We start from the raw sequence: 24,675 nt of genomic DNA on the forward strand, positions 1-24,675 counted from the left end.
TATCTCCCCACATGGCCACTAGAGGTCACTCTAGGATGATTACAATATATAACGGTTACATTGTATGAATGTATATAACAGACAGTATATAAACATCACATCTAGTAACGTTACATCCAATAAATACATTGAGTACGTTAAAGGGGTACTCCGGCGCTAAGACATCTAAGAAGCCTGATCTCGGGGGTCCCGTGATCTTGCACGCAGCACCCCGTTACAATCAGTCCCCGGAGCAGGTTCGCTCCGGGTCTGAGGACTGGCGATCACGGGGCCGGAGCATTGCAATGTCACGGCTCCGCCCCCCATCTGCCGTTACGCTCCACCCCCTCAATGCAAGCCTATGGGAGGGGGCGTGACAGCTGTCACGCCCCCTCCCATAGGCCTGCATTGAGGGGGCGGAGCCTGACGTCACACGGGGGCGAGACATGATGTCACAATGCTGTCACGCCCCCTCCCATAGGCTTGCATTGAGGGAGCGGAGCGTGATGTCCAACGGGGGGCGGAGCCGTGACGTCACTATGCTCCGTCCCCGTGATCGCCAGTCATCAGACCGGGAGCGAGCAAGCTCCGGGGGCTGATTCTAACGGGGTGCGGCGTGGAAGATCACGGGGGGTCCCCAGCGGTGGGACCCCCGCGATCAGGCATCTTATCCCCTATCCTTTGGAGGAGTACCCCTTTAAATCCTAATTACAATTACATTACTATTTATTTATTAACAATCATCATCATTTAATCACTGACTTCAGTGTTTATATATAAAGTGTAAATATAAGTGTAATATTATAGTATTTGGGGGTTTAATGATATTTTATGTGTTGGGTGATATTTTCTCTTATGTGATTATCTGGATATTTAATTACTTTATAATTTATATTTTGGAGTTTTTATTGGGTAACAATGTGCCGGATATAAGGAATAATGAATAAAAATGACTGAACATTACCTGATAAAGATCAGACATGTGTCCCACGGGTGTAGCGGTGTGAGTGGTGGGATCAGAGGGTATTAACCCCGGGGGCAAGATGGTATTAACTCCTAGTGTTCGTGACGCCAGTGTGATTTTAGGGTTCCGGAACACCACATGCCTGGATTCTCCGCTATCCCAGTTGCTAGTAGTGAAATGAGAGTCCACAACCAGTTATGGTCAAGCGGAGGATTTTAGTGAGTATAAGACAGATGGAATTATCTTCACAGCTAAGGCCACAATTCCCAGAGAGGTGGCCAGGACCCAGAGGGACCTCGCAGCTTGCTGGACCAATATACTTGTAATTAACTTGACTTGAGATTGGATTTGACTATATGCAGGACTTGACTAGTTTCAGTGACAGCAGACATAGACTTCAGACTTACTGGAATGACTGTAGCTTTTGGGGTCTTCCAGATGCTGATCACTTGCACCGAGATCTCTGGTGGTGGCTGTCTCAGTAAAGACTAATAGTACAGGAGAGAGAATAGTAATGGCCACACCTTTATGTAGTGGGGGGCTGGACTAAGGCCCATTGGTCAAGTTGTGGGTCATAGGTTAAGCTGGTGCTCTCTGGGAGAACATGTGACAAGAAATCATGTGACTGCATAACATAACGTGACAGATTTACACAGGTCCTTTAGACCTCCCACATGTCCTTGGTACTACCTATACATAAGGATACTGTCTAGGCATTAAAGTGATATACACAACATTCTGAAAACAACAGGGGGACACCTAACAGGGAACCCCCCAGGTCACTGAGGGACTCAACCTGGCAGGGCCTATTGGTAGTACAGGACCTTGTCCTGTACTGGGACATCACACATGGCTTCTGGATTGTGGTTCCACAGAATTAGAGATGAGGATCCGAGCCCCGCCCACCCGGATTACACAACAATTTATTTTGAATGTTTCCCGATTCGGCTGATGCGAAACCATTAACATGGGGGTGAGGGACACATGGCGCTTAGAGGAAGCAGGAGGCACAGGGGCAGAGAGATGACCTCAGGTTGACCAGGATTCCTTGCAACTATCACATGACCCCAGATTATACTATGATTTGCTGGTTTCTGTGTCAATCACCTCCCAGGCCCTGATCTGTCGACTGGTCTCAGGGACCTCCTGTCCATTCCTGTAGAAGCCTCATTGTGCACTACAAATCCCAGCCAGCCTTTGTCCAGGCACATAAAAGTGTGTGTGTGGGGGGGGGGGGGGCATACGTTATGCAACAGCTGGAAGGGCACTGTTTGGAAACCACTATATAGTGATCTCCAAACTCTGGTGCTCCAGATGTTGCAAAACTACAACTCCCAGCATGCCCAGACAGCCAAAGGAATGTTGCAGTATACAGCAGCTGATAAGTACTGGAAGGGTTAAGATTTTTAAATAGAATTAATTTACAAATCTGTATACCTTTCTGGTTTCCCACCGGAGTACCCCTTTAATACTGACTTAAAAAGACAACACCAAATACCCCAAACATATCTGACTTACTTGACTAGTGACTAAGAACCTAAAGGCCAGATCCTTATTCTACAATCTGTGAGTGACCGGATGTGTATGACGGAGTTGCACTTTATGTCCAAATGGGACTCTGACTTAGGCTACGTTCACACGGCCATTGTCCCTGTTCATACTGTCACGGTTATTGCCTCCTTAACGGACCATTCTAATAACGGATGCAAAGGGATGCCATTTAGTGGCATCCGTTAGTATCAGCCGTCTGCAGACTACCTCAGCCGGGACTACTACTACTCCTCCCATCATGGAACAGACTCCTTTCCATGATGGGAGTAGTAGTTCCCCCAGTCTACAGGTGGCTGTGGAGGCTACATTAGTGTTTGTACTATCCCCATCATGGAACAGAGTCTGTTCCATGTTGGGGGTAGTAGTACAGGGGATAAGGGATTGGTCGCTCTGAGTCTCGCTTCTGAGACCCGATGAGATAAACAGTTATAAAGCAGGGGAGCGGGTGGCATGCTCCTCTCCCCTGTGATGTATATACTACTGTGTGAACTTACATTTTTAAATCCTCTGCCAGGAGCCCTGAATGGCTCCTCTGTGCCGGCCATTCAGGGCTCCCAGTGGGGTATCTAAAAATGAAAGTTTACACAGTAGTAGATACATCACAGGGGAGCAAAGAAGGCCTCCCGCTCCCCTGCTTTATAACTGATCGCATTGGGTCACCAGAAGTGAGACCTGGTGAGATCAATCCCTTATCACCTGTACTACTACCCCCAACATGGAACAGACTCTGTTCCATTTTGGGGGTAGTAGTACAAACACTAATGTAGCCTCCCTAGCCGCCGGCAGACTCCGGCAGTCTGTTCCATAATGGGAGTAGTAGTAGTCCCTCAGCACTGCAGGAGTCTGCTGATGTCACCTCTTCTGAGCATGCTCAGAAGTAATAGTTCAGAAACGGATATTGTAAACCGGGGGACAAATGGAAGACATTAAAGGTTCATCCGTTTGCCATAGACTTCAATGTAAAATTTATAATATCCGTTTCTAATCCTTTATTTTTGACGGGAGAAAAAATACTGCATGCACCGTCTTTTCTCCCATAAAAAGAAAAAACGCAACAGGAAGCAAACGTGTGCAGACGGGTGATAAAGGATTGTAAAAAAAAATCCCCTTGACATCAATGGGATCATTTTACAGCCGTTTGCAACCAGTTTAAAAATGATCAAACGGACTGCAGAACTGGCATTTATTAACGGAGGCAGACGGCCGTGTGAACGAGCCCTTACCAGTAGACGTCTCTGTCTCTATCAATGGAGTAATGGACTAATTCTTTACGCAAACGCTTCCATTCTATCAACCAGAAGCCATAGTGAAGATCCCATGGGTGGTACTATACACCTTCTAGGCTACATCTGCTAGACCCCTCTTGCTCTAATTTATGTTGGCGGGGGATGGTAGGGACCCTGCTCCATATATTTGGGGCTTGTCTGGCTTTGACCCTGTGGCAGGGAGTTCAATTGGTTGTTTAATGTCTGCTTGGTGATCAGAGGAGCTGCTCCCTGAGACTGGACAAATAACCCCCTGAGGTGTGGACCCCACCGGAGAACATTTCTATGGCCACTAAGATTCCGACTATTACACAGTAGAATACGTTGAAAGTCCCTTCAGTCCATGAAGCCCTGAACCCAGTCAATATCACGTTATTCGGAATAAGCGTTCTCTTTAGCTCACCATACGACAAATTCTGTGCCCAATGGCAATCTTGGTTGTTTAGTCCCCCCTACCTGAGATTGTAGCGCTTTCAGGACGAAGGGCGTACCTGTACGCCCCTCGCCTGGTCCTGGCTGCTAACGATAGCCGGGACCGTGGGCTAATAGCGTGCGGCACCAATCGCTGTGCCGCGCGCTATTAACCCTTTAGACGCGGCAATCAAAGTTGATAAAATCGCAATGTCCTGATCAGCTAGGATGCGAGCGGAGGCCCCCCTCACCTTGCTCCGTTGCGTCCGATCAGCATTTGATTGCTCCAAGCCTGAGCTACAGGCTTGAGCAATCGAGCCCCTATCTCGCTGATCCATGCAAAGCCATGACTTTGCAGGGATCAGGGTAAAAGATCAGTGTGTGCAGTGTTATAGGTCCCTATGGGATAACAATGATCAGTATAAGAGATCAGTGTGTGCAGTGTTATAGTCTCCTATGGGATAACAATGATCAGTATAAGAGATCAGTGTGTGCAGTGTTATAGTCTCCTATGGGATAACAATGATCAGTATGAGAGATCAGTGTGTGCAGTGTTATAGTCTCCTATGGGATAACAATGATCAGTATGAGAGATCAGTGTGTAGTGTTATAGCTCCCTATGGGATAACAATGATCAGTATAAGAGATCAGTGTGTGCAGTGTTATAGGTCCCTATGGGATAACAATGATCAGTATAAGAGATCAGTGTGTGCAGTGTTATAGGTCCCTATGGGATAACAATGATCAGTATAAGAGATCAGTGTGTGCAGTGTTATAGTCTCCTATGGGATAATAATGATCAGTATAAGAGATCAGTGTGTGCAGTGTTATAGGTCCCTATGGGATAACAATGATCAGTATAAGAGATCAGTGTGTGCAGTGTTATAGGTCCCTATGGGATAACAATGATCAGTATAAGAGATCAGTGTGTGCAGTGTTATAGTCTCCTATGGGATAACAATGATCAGTATAAGAGATCAGTGTGTGCAGTGTTATAGGTCCCTATGGGAGCTATAGCACTGCAAAAAAAATAAAAAAAAAATAAAAAAAAGTTAACAAAAGATCATTTAACCCCTTAAGGACGCAGGACGTAAATGTACGTCCTGGTGCGGTGGTACTTAACGCACCAGGACGTACATTTACGTCCTAAGCATAACCGCGGGCATCGGAGCGATGCCCGTGTCATGCGCGGCTGATCCCGGCTGCTGATCGCAGCCAGGGACCCGCCGGCAATGGCCGACGCCCGCGATCTCGCGGGCGTCCGCCATTAACCCCTCAGGTGCCGGGATCAATACAGATCCCGGCATCTGCGGCAGTGCGCGATTTGAATGAATGATCGGATCGCCCGCAGCGCTGCTGCGGGGATCCGATCATTCATAACACCGCACGGAGGTCCCCTCACCTTCCTGCTTCCGGCTCCCGGCGTCTCCTGCTCTGGTCTGTGATCGAGCAGACCAGAGCAGGAGATGACCGATAATACTGATCTGTTCTATGTCCTATACATAGAACAGATCAGTATTAGCAATCATGGTATTGCTATGAATAGTCCCCTATGGGGACTATTCAAGTGTAAAAAAAAATGTAAAAAAATGTGAAAGTAAAAGTAAAAAAAAAAGTGAAAAATCCCCTCCCCCAATAAAAAAGTAAAACGTCCGTTTTTTCCTATTTTACCCCCAAAAAGCGTAAAAAACATTTTTCATAGACATATTTGGTATCGCCGCGTGCGTAAATGTCCGAACTATTAAAATAAAATGATCCCGTACGGTTAACGGCGTGAACGAAAAAAAAAAGTCAAAAACTCCTACTTTTTTTATACATTTTATTTAAAAAAAAATTATAAAAAATGTATTAAGTTTTTTATATGCAAATGTGGTATAAAAAAAAAGTACAGATCATGGCGCAAAAAATGAGCAACCATACCGCCGCTTATACGGAAAAATAAAAAAGTTATAGGTCATCAAAATAAAGGGATTATAAACGTACTAATTTGGTTAAAAAGTTTGTGATTTTTTTTAGGCGCAACAATAATATAAAAATATATAATAATGGGTATCATTTTAATCGTATTGACCCTCAGAATAAAGAACACAGGTCATTTTTACCATAAATTGTACGGCGTGAAAATGGAACCTTCCAAAATTAGCAAAATTGCGTTTTTCGTTTTAATTTCCCCAAAAAAATAGTGTTTTTTGGTTGCGCCATACATTTTATGATATAATGAGTGATGTCATTACAAAGGACAACTGGTCGCGCCAAAAACAAGCCCTCATACTAGTCTGTGGATGAAAATATAAAAGAGTTATGATTTTTAGAAGGCGAGGAGGAAAAAATGAAAACGTAAAAAATTAAATTGTCTGAGTCCTTAAGGCCAAAATGGGCTGAGTCCTTAAGGGGTTAACCCCTTCCCTAATAAGTTTGAATCACCCCCCTTTCCCATAAAAAAAAAAAATTGTGTAAATAAAAATAAACATATGTGGTATCTCTGTGTGCGGAAATGTTCGAAATATAAAAATATATTGTTAATTAAACCACACGGACAATGGCGTACGCGCCAAAAAGTCCAAAATAACGTCCTTTTTGGTCACTTTTTATAGCATGAAAAAATGAATAAAAAGCGATCAAAAAGTCTGATCAATACAAAAATGGTACCGAGAAAAACTTCAGAACACGACGCAAAAAATGAGCCCTCATACTGCCCCGTACACGGAAAAATTAAAAAGTTATAGGGGTCAGAAGATGACAATTTTTAACGTATAAATTTTCCTGCGTGTAGTTATGATTTTTTTCCAAAAGTGCGACAAAATCAAACCTATATAAGTAGGGGATCATTTTAATCGTATGGACCTACAGAATAAAGAGAAGGGGTCATTTTTACCGAAATATGTACTATGTAGAAACGGAAGCCCCCAAAAGTTACAAAATTTAATTTTTTCTTACATTTTGTCGCACAATGAATTTTTTTTTCGTTTCGCCGTGGACTTTTTTGGTAAAATGACTAATGTCACTGCAAAGTAGAATTGGTGGCACAAAAAATAAGCATCATATGGAATTTTATGTGCAAAATTGAAAGCGTTATGATTTTCAGAAGGTGATGAGGAAAAAATGAAAATCCAAAAACGGAAAAACCCTGCGTCCTTATAAGCAAATTCCGTGCCCAATGACAATCTTGGTTGTCTAGTCCCCACTACCTGAGACCGTAGACTCCCTTGGGGAACGAGGCTCCATTTTCTGTGCTCTGTAACCTTTGCCCTCCATATAGAGCTCAAATGTGGTTTCTTTCCTGGTCTTTTTGTTTTCTTTGGTTTCATACATCCTCTTCCTTCCCATTGTCACTACCCGACTTCCATTGCACCACGTTCTACCAATGGAATTATCCAGACTTCCTTCTTAATGGTTATACATGTCGTTCCAATGTGGATTGCGTTGTATTTTTTCCTTCTATAGCCTGGATATTATGGTTACCATGTACTTTCTATACTTGTTCTAATTGGGGTATATCTTCTTTTCTCATTATGCGCGGTTCTACCCCAGATGTCTGCCCTTTGTGCGTCTTACTCACCTCCGAAGCCATCCGCATTGCTTATGTTACTCTTCTCCATACAGTAAATCCTACGGAACAGCGTAGGGGGGTGACCCTGCCTGGTGGTAAGGGATGTGTTTGTATGGGTGTAATGCTGTATAGGAGTGACCACTATTGACCCACTACTTGGTGTAAGGATCCAAAGTAAGTCCTATAAGTAGTTCTACTAATACCGTGTTTCTCCGAAAATAAGACTGGGTCTTATATTAATTTTAGTCACAAAAAACACACTAGGGCTTATTTTCAGGGTAGGGCTTATTATTTATTTACGGTATGTACTAGGCCTGGGCGGTATGACCAAATATGTGTATCACGGTATTTTTGTAACTTATGGCGGTTCCACGGTATAGAACGGTATTTCTTTCACCAACCCCCCAAATCATGTGACCCGCCAGCGCTGTTCTGCTCCCCCCCACCACCAAATCATGTGACCCACCAGCCCTGTTCTGCTCCCCCCCCACCAAATCATGTGACCCGCCAGCGCTGTTCTGCTCCCCCCCACCACCAAATCATGTGACCCACCAGCCCTGTTCTGCTCCCCCCCCACCAAATCATGTGACCCGCCAGCGCTGTTCTGCTCCCCCCCCCCACCAAATCATGTGACCCGCCAGCGCTGTTCTGCTCCCCCCCCACCAAATCATGTGACCCGCCAGCGCTGTTCTGCTCCCCCCCACCAAATCATGTGACCCACCAGCCCTGTTCTGCTCCCCCCCACCAAACCATGTGACCCACCAGCGCTGTTCTGCTCCCCCCCACCACCAAATCATGTGACCCACCAGCCCTGTTCTGCTCCCCCCCCCACCAAATCATGTGACCCGCCAGCGCTGTTCTGCTCCCCCCCCCCCACCAAATCATGTGACCCGCCAGCGCTGTTCTGCTCCCCCCCCACCAAATCATGTGACCCGCCAGCGCTGTTCTGCTCCCCCCCCCACCAAATCATGTTACCCGCCAGGGCTGTTCTGCTCCCCCCCAATTAATTATCAACCCAGCTGGGTACTACTCACATATGTCACCCGCAAGCACTGCCCTCCTCCTCTTTGTTGGGGGCCGACGGCAATGGAACTCTATACTGTACGCCAGGTCTCCAACCTGCGGACCTCCAGATATTGCAAAACTACAACTCCCAGCATGCCCGGACAGCCGTTGGCTGTCCGGGCATGCTGAAAGTTGTAGTTTTGCAACAGCTGGAGGTCCGCAGGTTTGAGACCACTGCTGTACACTGTATCCCTATGCCCGGGCTGCAAAAGATGAAGAAAAAACTTTAAAGGACAACTGCAGCGGTATGACACTTATCCCCTATTCACAGGATAGGGGATAAGTGTTTGATTGCGGGGGGTCCGACCGCTGGGACCCCCCCCCGCGATCTCCCTAACGGGGCGCGGCCATTAGCGCTCATGGTGAGCGTTAAGGCGCGTAGCGTCGACCTAGAGGTCGACGGTGACGCCCCGTCTCTATACAGTTCTATGGGGAAACTCTGCCTCCCCGCCTCTCCCATAGAGATGTATGGAGGAGGCGTGCCGGCTGCAACGTCATGCTGCGGCTGCCACGTCCCCTGCACGGGACAGCCGCGGCCCCGTACAGGAGATCACAGGGGGTCCCAGCGGTCGGACCCCCCGCGATCAAACACTTATCCCCTATCCTGCGGATAGGGGATAAGTGTTAATCACACTGCAGATGTCCTTTAACTTACCTACGTTGGCCTCACGCTGGGAACGGGAACGTCGGACAGCTGTCAGTCTATCACCGGCCGCAGCGATGTCCCGCCCCGGCCAGTGATAGGATAAACGCACTGTCATGTAAGAAGCCGGCCAGAGCTCATTACATGACAGTGGGTTCAGCCTATCACTGGCCGGGGCGGGGCGGGACATTGTTGCGGCCGGTGATAGGCTGAAGGCTCTGTGACGTTCCCATCCCCAGGAAGCAGCAAGAATAGCGGAGGGACCATGGCGCCGGTTCCTTAGCAACGGGGGAACGGAGGACTAAGGTAAGTTAAAGTTTGTTATTTTAATATTTGCAGCCCGAGCATTGTCTAGGTCAGTGGTCTTCAACCTGCGGACCTCCAGATGTTGCAAATATTTGCAACATCTGGGAGGTCCGCAGGTTGGAGACCACTGGTCTAGGTCTTATTTTCGTAGGGTAGGGCTTATATTGCAGCCCACCCCGATAATCCAGCTAGGGCTTATTTTCGGGGTAGGGTGTATTTTCGGGGGAAACACGGTAATGAAGAGAGCAACAGCTGGAGGCACCTGACCAAAGCACCTAATGCAATCAATGGGATATATAGAAGAACAAAAACCACGAGTCACAACGGTTCCAAAAATAAGACAACTGAAGTAAGCGGTGGTGCGGGAAGCTCAGAGGCTACAAACCGGTAGGTTCTGTGCAATCAGCACTTCTTCCGCCCCCAGTGCTCATTGCACGAAACCTACTGGTTTATAACATTTTCTACATTTCGAACACGAATATTGATTCAACCCTTTGTGACTTTTCTCATGTAAAACAAAATCTAATTTACGTGAAAAACATTTCCCACATTCTGAACATGAATACTACCTCTCCCCTGTGTGAATTATCTCATGTTTAGCAAGGTTTTATTCATCTGTGAAAGATTTCCCACATTCAGAACATGAATATGGCTACTCTCCTGTGTGAATTATCTCATGTACAACAAGAGTTGATTTTTGGCTAAAGCGTTTCCCACATTCTGAACATGAATATGGCTTCTCTCCTGTGTGACTTCTCTCATGTTTACCAAGCTCTGGTTCACTTACAAAACATTTCCCACATTCAGAACAAGAATATGGCTTCTCTCCTGTGTTGATTTTCTCATGTAACAGAAGAACTGGTTTATCCTTTAAGCACTTCCCACATTCAGAACATGAATACGGCTTCTCTCTTGTATGAATTCACTCATGTTTCACGAGATTAGATTTTTGGCTAAAGCATTTCCCACATTCTGAACATGAATATGGCTTCTCTCCTGTGTGAATTCTATAATTTTTAACAAGCTCTTGTTTACATATAAACATGGGGCCGGAAGAAGTGCTGATTGCACAAAACCTACCGGTTTGTAGCCTCTGAGCTTCCCGCAAAATCCCGGACAATCATGGCGGCCCTTATTTACTGAATACTACTTGCGGTGAGTTGCTGGATTTTCCCTTTTTTCTGTATTACTCCACCATACATAGTTCTCCCCACAGATGTAGGAGGAACGCTCTGTAGGTAGTTCACCCCTATAATAAGACCATCCTTCATGTTGCTCTCCCAGCAGTGTCACCTCTCCAGTCATCACCAGATCCCTCCATTACTGTATAATGTCCCAGCAGGGTCACCTCTCCGGTCATCACCAGACCCCTCCATTACTGTATAATGTCCCAGCAGTGTCACCTCTCCAGTCATCACCAGACCCCTCCATTACTGTATAATGTCCCAGCAGTGTCACCTCTCCAGTCATCACCAGACCCCTCCATTACTGTATAATGTCCCAGCAGTGTCACCTCTCCAGTCATCACCAGACCCCTCCATTACTGTATAATGTCCCAGCAGGGTCACCTCTCCAGTCATCACCAGACCCCTCCATTACTGTATAATGTCCCAGCAGTGTCACCTCTCCAGTCATCACCAGACCCCTCCATTACTGTATAATGTCCCAGCAGTGTCACCTCTCCAGCCATCACTAGACCCCTCCATTACTGTATAATGTCCCAGCAGTGTCACCTCTCCAGTCATCACCAGACCCCTCCATTACTGCATAATGTCCCAGCAGTGTCACCTCTCCAGTCATCACCAGACCCCTCCATTACTGTATAATGTCCCAGCAGTGTCACCTCTCTAATCATCACCAGACCCCTCCATTACTGTATAATGTCCCAGCAGTGTCACCTCTCTAATCATCACCAGACCCCTCCATTACTGTATAATGTCCAGCAGTGTCTCCTCTCCAGTCATCACCAGACCCCTCCATTACTGTATAATGTCCCAGCAGTGTCACCTCTCCAGTCATCACCAGACCCCTCCATTACTATATAATGTCCCAGCAGTGTCACCTCTCCAGTCATCACCAGACCCCTCCATTACTGTATAATGTCCCAGCAGTGTCACCTCTCCAGTCATCACCAGACCCCTCCATTACTGCATAATGTCCCAGCAGTGTCACCTCTCCAGTCATCACCAGACCCCTCCATTACTGTATAATGTCCCAGCAGTGTCACCTCTCTAATCATCACCAGACCCCTCCATTACTGTATAATGTCCCAGCAGTGTCACCTCTCTAATCATCACCAGACCCCTCCATTACTGTATAATGTCCAGCAGTGTCTCCTCTCCAGTCATCACCAGACCCCTCCATTACTGTATAATGTCCCAGCAGTGTCACCTCTCCAGTCATCACCAGACCCCTCCATTACTATATAATGTCCCAGCAGTGTCACCTCTCCAGTCATCACCAGACCCCCTCCATTACTGTATAATGTCCCAGCAGTGTCACCTCTCTAATCATCACCAGACCCCTCCATTACTGTATAATGTCCAGCAGTGTCTCCTCTCCAGTCATCACCAGACCCCTCCATTACTATATAATGTCCCAGCAGTGTCACCTCTCCAGTCATCACCAGACCCCTCCATTACTGTATAATGTCCCAGCAGTGTCACCTCTCCAGTCATCACCAGGCCCCTCCATTACTGTATAATGTCCAGCAGTGTCTCCTCTCCAGTCACCACCAGACCCCTCCATTACTGTATAATGTCCAGCAGTGTCTCCTCTCCAGTCACCACCAGACCCCTCCATTACTGTATAATGTCCCAGCAGTGTCACCTCTCCAGTCATCACCAGACCCCTCCATTACTGTATAATGTCCAGCAGTGTCTCCTCTCCAGTCATCACCAGACCCCTCCATTACTATATAATGTCCCAGCAGTGTCACCTCTCCAGTCATCACCAGACGCCTCCATTACTGTATAATGTCCCAGCAGTGTCACCTCTCCAGTCATCACCAGACACCTCCATTACTGTATAATGTACCAACAGGGTCACCTCTCCAGTCATCACCAGACCCCTCCATTACTGTATAATGTCCCAGCAGGGTCACCTCTCCAGTCATCACCAGACCCCTCCATTACTGTATAATGTCCCAGCAGAGTCACCTCTCCAGTCATCACCAGACCCCTCCATTACTGTATAATGTCCCAGCAGTGTCACCTCTCCAGTCATCACCAGACCCCTCCATTACTGTATAATGTCCCAGCAGTGTCACCTCTGTCATCACCAGACCCCTCCATTACTGTATAATGTCCCAGCAGTGTCACCTCTCCAGTCATCACCAGACCCCTCCATTACTGTATAATGTCCCAGCAGTGTCACCTCTCCAGTCATCACCAGGCCCCTCCATTACTGTATAATGTCCAGCAGTGTCTCCTCTCCAGTCATCACCAGACCCCTCCATTACTGTATAATGTCCCAGCAGTGTCACCTCTCCAGTCATCACCAGACCCCTCCATTACTGTATAATGTCCCAGCAGTGTCACCTCTCCAGTCATCACCAGACCCCTCCATTATTGTATAATGTCCCAGCAGGGTCACCTCTCTAATCATCACCAGACCCCTCCATTACTGTATAATGTCCCAGCAGTGTCACCTCTCCAGTCATCACCAGACCCCTCCATTCCTGTATAATGTCCCAGCAGTGTCACCTCTCCAGTCATCACCAGACCTCTCCATTACTGTATAATGTCCCAGCAGGGTCACCTCTCCAGTCATCACCAGACCCCTCCATTACTGTATAATGTCCCAGCAGTGTCACCTCTCCAGTCATCACCAGACCCCTCCATTACTATATAATGTCCCAGCAGTGTCACCTCTCCAGTCATCACCAGACCCCTCCATTACTATATAATGTCCCAGCAGTGTCACCTCTCCAGTCATCACCAGACCTCTCCATTACTGTATAATGTCCCAGCAGTGTCACCTCTCCAGTCATCACCAGACCCCTCCATTACTGTATAATGTCCCAGCAGTGTCACCTCTCCAGTCATCACCAGACCCCTCCATTACTGTATAATGTCCCAGCAGTGTCACCTCTCCAGTCATCACCAGACCCCTCCATTACTGTATAATGTCCCAGCAGTGTCACCTCTCCAGTCAGCAGCTCAGTGATCCTGTGGATGAGTTCTAGGATCTTCTCCTCATGTATCAGTGAGTGAGGTGGAGGCTCTGTATTAGGGCCCGGGGCCCTGCTCCGTCCTCCTGACTCATGGAGATGACTGCTGGGGGCCACACACTCCCCCCATTTCTTCTTCACTATGGTGTAATCCTGTGTATGGAGAGAGACAATGAGGGGACTGACCCCAGTATTCCTCCCTCACTACAAAGAGGAGATTGTGCCCCCTGTATAGAGCTCTAGTGAGCACATCTGGAATACTGGGGTCAGTTCTGGAGACCTCACCTACAAAGAGACATCCAGAACATAGAACGGCTCCAAAGATGGGGGACAACAATAGTGGAAATGTAGATGGGGGACAACAATGGTGGAGATGTAGATGGGGGGACAACAATGGTGGAGATGTAGATGGGGGGACAACAATGGTGGAGATGTAGATGGGGGACAACAATGGTGGAAATGTAGATGGAGGGACAACAATGGTGGAAATGTAGATGGAGGGACAACAATGGTGGAAATGTAGATGGAGGGACAACAATGGTGGAAATGTAGATGGGGGGGACAACAATGGTGGAAATGTAGATGGGGGACAACAGTGGTGGAAATGTAGATGGGGACAACAGTGGTGGAAATGTAGATGGGGACAACAGTGGTGGAAATGTAGATGGGGACAACAGTGGTGGAAATGTAGATGGGGGACAACAGTGGTGGAAATGTAGATGGGGACAACAGTGGTGGAAATGTAGATGGGGGGACAACAATGGTGGAAATGTAGATGGGGGGGACAACAATGGTGGAAATGTAGATGGGGGGGACAACAATGGTGGAAATGTAGATGGGGGGGACAACAATGGTGGAAATGTAGATGGGGGGGGACAACAATGGTGGAAATGTAGATGGGGGGGACAACAATGGTGGAAAGGAAGATGGGGGGACAACAATGGTGGAAATGTAGATGGGGTCAACAGTGGTGGAAATGTAGATGGGGCCAACAGTGGTGGAAATGTAGATGGGGACAACAATGGTGGAAATGTAGATGGGGACAACAATGGTGGAAATGTAGATGGGGACAACAATGGTGGAAATGTAGATGGGGGGACAACAATGGTGGAAATGTAGATGGGGGGACAACAATGGTGGAAATGTAGATGGGGACAACAATGGTGGAAATGTAGATGGGGACAACAATGGTGGAAATGTAGATGGGGACAACAATGGTGGAAATGTAGATGGGGACAACAATGGTGGAAATGTAGATGGGGACAACAATGGTGGAAATGTAGATGGGGGACAACAATGGTGGAAATGTAGATGTGGAACAACAATGGTGGAAATGTAGATGGGGGACAACAATGGTGGAAATGTAGATGGGGACAACAATGGTGGAAATGTAGATGGAGGACAACAATGGTGGAAATGTAGATGGGGGACAACAGTGGTGGAAATCTAGATGGGGGACAACAGTGGTGGAAATGTAGATGGGGACAACAGTGGTGGAAATGTAGATGGGGACAACAGTGGTGGAAATGTAGATGGGGACAACAGTGGTGGAAATGTAGATGGAGGACAACAATGGTGGAAATGTAGATGGGGACAACAATGGTGGAAATGTAGATGGGGGACAACAATGGTGGAAATGTAGATGGGGGACAACAGTGGTGGAAATGTAGATGGGGACAACAGTGGTGGAAATGTAGATGGGGGACAACAGTGGTGGAAATGTAGATGGGGACAACAATGGTGGAAATGTAGATGGGGACAACAATGGTGGAAATGTAGATGGGGGACAACAGTGGTGGAAATGTAGATGGGGACAACAATGGTGGAAATGTAGATGGGGACAACAATGGTGGAAATGTAGATGGGGGACAACAATGGTGGAAATGTAGATGGGGGACAACAATGGTGGAAATGTAGATGTGGAACAACAATGGTGGAAATGTAGATGGGGACAACAATGGTGGAAATGTAGATGGGGGACAACAGTGGCGGAAATGTAGATGGGGACAACAGTGGTGGAAATGTAGATGGGGACAACAATGGTGGAAATGTAGATGGGGGACAACAGTGGTGGAAATCTAGATGGGGGACAACAATGGTGGAAATGTAGATGGGGGACAACAGTGGTGGAAATGTAGATGGGGGACAACAATGGTGGAAATGTAGATGGGGGACAACAATGGTGGAAATGTAGATGGGGACAACAATGGCGGAAATGTAGATGGGGGACAACAGTGGCGGAAATGTAGATGGGGACAACAATGGTGGAAATGTAGATGGGGACAACAATGGTGGAAATGTAGATGGGGGACAACAGTGGTGGAAATCTAGATGGGGGACAACAATGGTGGAAATGTAGATGGGGGACAACAGTGGTGGAAATGTAGATGGGGACAACAATGGTGGAAATGTAGATGGGGACAACAATGGTGGAAATGTAGATGGGGGACAACAATGGTGGAAATGTAGATGGGGACAACAATGGTGGAAATGTAGATGGGGACAACAATGGTGGAAATGTAGATGGGGACAACAATGGTGGAAATGTAGATGGGGACAACAATGGTGGAAATGTAGATGGGGGACAACAATGGTGGAAATGTAGATGGGGACAACAATGGTGGAAATGTAGATGGGGACAACAATGGTGGAAATGTAGATGGGGACAACAATGGTGGAAATGTAGATGGGGACAACAATGGTGGATATGTAGTTGGGGACAACAATAATGGAAATGTAGATGGGGGGACAACAATGCTGGAAATGTAGATGGAGGACAACAGTGGTGGAAATGTAGATGGGGGGGACAACAATGGTGGAAATGTAGATGGGACAACAATGGTGGAAATGTAGATGGGGCCAACAATGGTGGAAATGTAGATGGGGACAACAGTGGTGGAAATGTAGATGGGGACAACAGTGGTGGAAATGTAGATGGGGACAACAGTGGTGGAAATGTAGATGGGGACAACAATGGTGGAAATGTAGATGGGGCCAACAATGGTGGAAATGTAGATGGGGACAACAATGGTGGAAATGTAGATCGGGACAACAATGGTGGAAATGTAGATGGAGACAACAATGGTGGAAATGTAGATGGAGACAACAATGGTGGAAATGTAGATGGAGACAACAATGATGGAAATGTAGATGGGGACAACAATGGTGGAAATGTAGATGGGGGGACAACAATGGTGGGAAATGTAGATGGGGGGACAACAATGGTGGAAATGTAGATGGGGGACAACAATGATGGAAATGTAGATGGGGGGACAACAATGATGGAAATGTAGATGGGGACAACAATGGCGGAAATGTAGATGGGGACAACAATGGTGGAAATGTAGTTTGGGGACAACAATGATGGAAACGTAAATGGGGACAACAATGGTAGAAATGTAGATGGGGGGACAACAATGGTGGAAATGCAGATGGGTCACCTCACCTCTCCGGTCAGCAGGTGGAGGATAGTTCTGAAGAAGAGGAGGAGCCTGAATCACAGAACCAGCGACACAATGTAACAACCCCCCCCCCTCATGTAATCTCCTTACTACTGGGGTGACACACTGTAACAAACCTCCTCCTCATGTAATCTCCTTACTACTGGGGTGACACACTGTAACAAACCTCCTCCTCATGTAATCTCCTTACTACTGGGGTGACACACTGTAACAAACCTCCTCCTCATGTAATCTCTTTACTACTGGGATGACACACTGTAACAAACCTCCTCCTCATGTAATCTCCTTACTACTGCGGTGACACACTGTAACAAACCTCCTCCTCATGTAATGTCCTTACTATTGGGGTGACACACTGTAACAATCCTCCTCCTCATGTAATCTCCTTACTACTGGGGTTACATAGTTACATAGTTAGTATGGTTGAAAAAAGACAGACGTCCATCAAGTCCAACCAGGGAATGAAGTGAAGGATGTAAGGGGATAAGGGGAAGGGATGTAGTTTTATATTTCTTCATAAGCATTTAATGTTATTTTGTTCCATGAATGTATCTAACCCTGTTTTAAAGCTGTTAATTGTTCCTGCTGTGACCAGTTCCTGAGGTAGACCGTTCCATAAATTCACAGTCCTCACGGTAAAGAAGGCGTGCCGCCCCTTTAGACTAAACCTTTTCTTCTCCAGACGGAGGGAGTGCCCCCTCGTCCTTTGGGGGGGTTTAACCTGGAACAGTTTTTCTCCATATTTTTTGTATGGGCCATTTATATACTTATATACATTTATCATATCCCCCCTTATACGTCTCTTCTCAAGACTAAACAATTGTAACTCCTTTAATCGCTCCTCATAGCTAAGATGTTCCATGCCCCATATTAGTTTAGTCCGCGCGTCTCTGCACCCTTTCCAACTCCGCAGTGTCCCTTTTATGTACAGGCGACCAAAACTGAACAGCATATTCCAGGTGAGGCCGTACCAATGCTTTATAAAGGGGGAGTATTATACACTATAGACTGTACCCAATGCTTTATAAAGGGGGGAGTATTATACACTATAGACTGTACCAATACTTTATAAAGGGGGAGTATTATACACTATAGACTGTACCAATGCTTTATAAAGGGGGAGTATTATAGACTATAGACTGTACCAATGCTTTATAAAGGGGGAGTATTATGTCCCTGTCCCTGGAGTCCAGGCCTCTTTTGATACATGACAATATCCTGCCGGCTTTGGAAGCAGCAGCCTGACATTGTGCTATTCTGTAGTCTGTGATCTACAAGTCACCCAGATCCTTCTCTACCAGTGACTCTGACAGTTTAATCCCCCCTAAGACATACGACGCTCCAGGTTATTAGTATACACAGCCCCCCTCTATATACACAGCCCCCCTCTATATACACAGCCCCCCCTCTATATACACAGCCCCCCCTCTATATACACAGCCCCCCCTCTATACACAGCCCCCCCCTCTATATACACAGCCCCCCCCCTCTATATACACAGCCCCCCCCTCTATATACACAGCCCCCCCTCTATATACACAGCCCCCCTCTATATACACAGCCCCCCTCTATATACACAGCCCCCCCTCTATATACAGAGCCCCCCCTCTATATACACAGCCCCCCCTCTATATACACAGCCCCCCCTCTATATACACAGCCGCCCCCCTCTATATACACAGCCGCCCCCCTCTATATACACAGCCGCCCCCCTCTATATACACAGCCGCCCCCCTCTATATACACAGCCCCCCCCTCTATATACACAGCCCCCCCCTCTATATACACAGCCCCTCTATATACACAGCCCCCCCTCTATATACACAGCCCCCCCCTCTATATACACAGCCCCCCCACTATATACACAGCCCCCCCACTATATACACAGCCCCCCCTAACTATATACACAGCCCCCCTCCTATATACACAGCCCCCCCTACTATATACACAGCCCCCCCCTCCTATATACACAGCCCCCCCTCTATATACACAGCCCCCCCCTCTATATACACAGCCCCCCCCTCTATATACACAGCCCCCCCCTCTATATACACAGCCCCCCTCTATATACACAGCCCCCCTCTATATACACAGCCCCCCCCCTCTATATACACAGCCCCCCCCCTCTATATACACAGCCCCCCCCCTCTATATACACAGCCCCCCCTCTATATACACAGCCCCCCTCTATATACACAGCCCCCCTCTATATACACAGCCCCCCCTCTATATACACAGCCCCCCCTCTATATACACAGCCCCCCCTCTATATACACAGCCCCCCTCTATATACACAGCCCCCCCTCTATATACACAGCCCCCCCCTCTATATACACAGCCCCCCCCTCTATATACACAGCCCCCCCTCTATATACACAGCCCCCCTCTATATACACAGCGCCCCCCTCTATATACACAGCCCCCCCTCTATATACACAGCCCCCCCTCTATATACACAGCCCCCCCTCTATATACACAGCCCCCCCTCTATATACACAGCCCCCCCCTCTATATACACAGCCCCCCTCCCCCCCTCTATATACACAGCCCCCCCTCTATATACACAGCCCCCCCTCTATATACACAGCGCCCCCCTCTATATACACAGCCCCCCCCTCTATATACACAGCCCCCCTCTATATACACAGCCCCCCCCCCTCTATATACACAGCCCCCCCTCTATATACACAGCCCCCCCTCTATATACACAGCCCCCCTCTATATACACAGCACCCCCCTCTATATACACAGCTCCACCCCTCTATACACAGCCCCCCCCCTCTATATACACAGCCCCCCTCTATATACACAGCCCCCCCCCCTCTATATACACAGCCCCCCCTCCTCTATATACACAGCCCCCCCTCTATATACACAGCGCCCCCCTCTATATACACAGCCCCCCCCCTCTATATACACAGCCCCCCCTCTATATACACAGCCCCCCTCTATATACACAGCCCCCCTCTATATACACAGCACCCCCCCTCTATATACACAGCCCCACCCCTCTATACACAGCCCCCCCCCTCTATATACACAGCCCCCCTCTATATACACAGCCCCCCCCCCTCTATATACACAGCCCCCCCTCCTCTATATACACAGCCCCCCCTCTATATACACAGCGCCCCCCTCTATATACACAGCCCCCCCCCCCCCTCTATATACACAGCCCCCCTCTATATACACAGCCCCCCTAAGACATGGACGCTGCAGGTTATTAGTACCCAAATGCAGAACTTTACATTTATCCACATTGAACCTCATTTGCCAAGTGGATGCCCAGACACACTGTAACAAACCTCCTCCTCATGTAATCTCCTTACTACTGGGGTGACACACTGTAACAAACCTCCTCCTCATGTAATCCCTTACTACTGGGGTGACACACTGTAACAAACCTCCTCCTCATGTAATCTCCTTACTACTGGGGTGACACACTGTAACAAACCTCCTCCTCATGTAATCTCCTTACTACTGGGGTGACACACTGTAACAAACCTCCTCCTCATGTAATATCCTTACTACTGGGGTGACACACTGTAACAAACCTCCTCGTGTAATCTCCTTACTACTGGGGTGACACACTGTAACAAACCTCCTCCTCATGTAATCTCCTTACTACTGGGGTGACACACTGTAACAAACCTCCTCATCATGTAATCTCCTTACTACTGGGGTGACACACTGTAACAAACCTCCTCCTCATGTAATCTCCTTACTACTGGGGTGACACACTGTAACAAACCTCCTCCTCATGTAATCCCTTACTACTGGGGTGACACACTGTAACAAACCTCCTCATCATGTAATCTCCTTACTACTGGGGTGACACACTGTAACAAACCTCCTCCTCATGTAATCTCCTTACTACTGGGGTGACACACTGTAACAAACCTCCTCCTCATATAATCTCCTTACTACTGGGGTGACACACTGTAACAAACCTCCTCCTCATGTAATCTCCTTACTACTGGGGTGACACACTGTAACAAACCTCCTCCTCATGTAATATCCTTACTACTGGGGTGACACACTGTAACAAACCTCCTCGTGTAATCTCCTTAACTACTGGGGTGACACACTGTAACAAACCTCCTCCTCATGTAATCTCCTTACTACTGGGGTGACACACTGTAACAAACCTCCTCATCATGTAATCTCCTTACTACTGGGGTGACACACTGTAACAAACCTCCTCCTCATATAATCTCCTTACTACTGGGGTGACACACTGTAACAAACCTCCTCCTCCTCATGTATTCTCCTTACTACTGGGGTGACACACTGTAACAAACCTCCCTCCTCATGTAATCTACTTACTACTGGGGTGACACACTGTAACAAACCTCCTCCTCAGGTAATCTCATTACTACTGGGGTGACACACTGTAACAAACCTCCTCCTCATATAATCTCCTTACTACTGGGGTGACACACTGTAACAAACCTCCTCCTCATGTAATCTCCTTACTACTGGGGTGACACACTGTAACAAACCTCCTCCTCATGTAATCTCCTTACTACTGGGGTGACACACTGTAACAAACCTCCTCCTCATGTAATCTCATTACTACTGGGGTGACACACTGTAACAAACCTCCTCCTCATATAATCTCCTTATCACGAAGTGCCCGTCCAGGACCTGCTCTGTATCTGCTGGAGTTGTAGGACCTGTGATGATGTCACAATCATGTGACCAGTACATGTGAGGGCGGAGCTCAGCAGGATAGAGGAGATTGTGGATGAAGGACCTGTGAGGATGGTCATGTGACAGGAGTGGGCGGGGCTCAGCAGTAGTAGAGAACATGTGACCAGAATGGGGAGGAGCTCAGTGAAGAGAAGACGCGGTGTGAGGTGAGTTACTGTGCAGAGGGTTTGTTACATTGTGTTGTTCCTCTCTTCTTCCTCCTGTCACAATGTAATAGTTCACTCTGGTTCTTATTGTAATAAATAAAGAGATATAATAACTTTGTGCCACCCGGCTTTATATACTGCCCGCCACCCAGCTTTATATAGTGCCCGCCACCCAGCTTTATATACCGCCCCGCCACACAGCTTTACATACCGCCCGCCACCCAGCTTTACATACCGCCCGCCACCCGGCTTTTCATACCGCCCGCCACCCGGCTTTTCATACCGCCCGCCACCCCGGCTTTTCATACCGCCCGCCACCCGGCTTTATATAGTGCCCGCCACCCCGGCTTTATATAGTGCCCGCCACCCGGCTTTATATAGTGCCCGCCACCCAGCTTTATATAGTGCCCGCCACCCAGCTTTATATAGTGCCCGCCACCCGGCTTTATATAGTGCCCGCCACCCCGGCTTTATATAGTGCCCGCCACCCCAGCTTTATATAGTGCCCGCCACCCGGCTTTATATAGTGCCCGCCACCCAGCTTTATATACCGCCCGCCACCCAGCTTTATATAGTGCCCGCCACCCAGCTTTATATAGTGCCCGCCACCCCGGCTTTATATAGTGCCCGCCACCCGGCTTTATATACGGCCCGCCACCCGGCTTTATATACGGCCCCGCCACCCGGCTTTATATACGGCCCGCCACCCGGCTTTATATACGGCCCCGCCACCCGGCTTTATATACGGCCCGCCACCCCGGCTTTATATACCGCCCGCTCACCCAGCTTTATATACCGCCCGCCACCCAGCTTTATATCCTTCTTTGTTCTCCTGACATCATCTCTCTCCTCTTCTCCTGTTCCCCAGATTTCTCCCGACCCTCTAGTAAGTTCTCCTATCTGGTGAATTGGGGGAGAGAGGTTTATAATGTCATCGGCTACAAAGCTCATTTCTGGTGTCCGCCAATCACATCCATTCCCTTATTATTCTTATTCCTCCAAATCACGTGGGGGAGGGGTTCAATAGCTAAAATATTCTGGGGGATAATGGGCATCTACATTTCCACCATTGTTGTCCCCCATCTACATTTCCACCATTGTTGTCCCCATCTACATTTCCACCATTGTTGTCCCCATCTACATTTCCACCATTGTTGTCCCCATCTACATTTCCACCATTGTTGTCCCCCCCCCATCTACATTTCCACCATTGTTGTCCTCCCATCTACATTTCCACCATTGTTGTCCCCCCATCTACATTTCCACCATTGTTGTCCCCATCTACATTTCCACCATTGTTGTCCCCCATCTACATTTCCACCATTGTTGTCCCCCCATCTACATTTCCACCATTGTTGTCCCCCCATCTACATTTCCACCATTTTTGTCCCCCCATCTACATTTCCACCATTGTTGTCCCCCCATCTACATTTCCACCATTGTTGTCCCTCCATCTACATTTCCACCATTGTTGTTCCCCCCATCTACATTTCCACCATTGTTGTCCCTCCATCTACATTTCCACCATTGTTGTCCCCATCTACATTTCCACCATTGTTGTCCCCATCTACATTTCCACCATTGTTGTCCCCCATCTACATTTCCACCATTGTTGTCCCCATCTACATTTCCACCATTGTTGTCCTCCATCTACATTTCCACCATTGTTGTCCCCCATCTACATTTCCACCATTGTTGTCCCCCCCCCATCTACATTTCCACCATTGTTGTCCTCCATCTACATTTCCACCATTGTTGTGTCCCCATCTACATTTCCACCATTGTTGTCCCCCCATCTACATTTCCACCATTGTTGTCCCCATCTACATTTCCACCATTGTTGTCCCCCATCTACATTTCCACCATTGTTGTCCCCCCATCTACATTTCCACCATTGTTGTCCCCCCCATCTACATTTCCACCATTGTTGTCCCCCCATCTACATTTCCACCATTGTTGTCCCCCCATCTACATTTCCACCATTGTTGTCCCCCCATCTACATTTCCACCATTGTTGTCCCTCCATCTACATTTCCACCATTGTTGTTCCCCCATCTACATTTCCACCATTGTTGTCCCCCATCTACATTTCCACCATTGTTGTCCCCATCTACATTTCCACCATTGTTGTCCCCATCTACATTTCCACCATTGTTGTCCCCCATCTACATTTCCACCATTGTTGTCTCCATCTACATTTCCACCATTGTTGTCCCCATCTACATTTCCACCATTGTTGTCCCCCATCTACGTTTCCACCATTGTTGTCCCCCCATCTACGTTTCCACCATTGTTGTCCCCATCTACGTTTCCACCATTGTTGTCCCCATCTACGTTTCCGCCATTGTTGTCCCCATCTACGTTTCCGCCATTGTTGTCCCCATCTACATTTCCGCCATTGTTGTCCCCATCTACATTTCCGCCATTGTTGTCCCCATCTACATTTCCGC

At 47.7% G+C, this 24,675-nt stretch overlaps 2 protein-coding genes across 2 annotated transcripts in view; one reads left to right on the forward strand and one right to left on the reverse strand.

The window, feature by feature from the left end:
• LOC130306231 (uncharacterized) overlaps positions 1-24,675 on the reverse strand; it is an 870,792-nt gene that overhangs the window by 452,262 nt on the left and 393,855 nt on the right. The gene's annotated exons all lie outside the window — the stretch shown is intronic.
• LOC130277291 (zinc finger protein 345-like) overlaps positions 22,120-24,675 on the forward strand; it is a 304,690-nt gene continuing 302,134 nt past the window's right edge. Inside the window, exon 1 of the mRNA XM_056528186.1 lies at positions 22,120-22,225. The gene's annotated coding sequence lies outside the window, so the exon portion shown is untranslated. The remainder of the gene's footprint in view (positions 22,226-24,675) is intronic.

This window comes from Hyla sarda, chromosome 1, assembly GCF_029499605.1.
Source record: "Hyla sarda isolate aHylSar1 chromosome 1, aHylSar1.hap1, whole genome shotgun sequence".
Lineage (NCBI taxonomy): Eukaryota > Metazoa > Chordata > Amphibia > Anura > Hylidae > Hyla > Hyla sarda.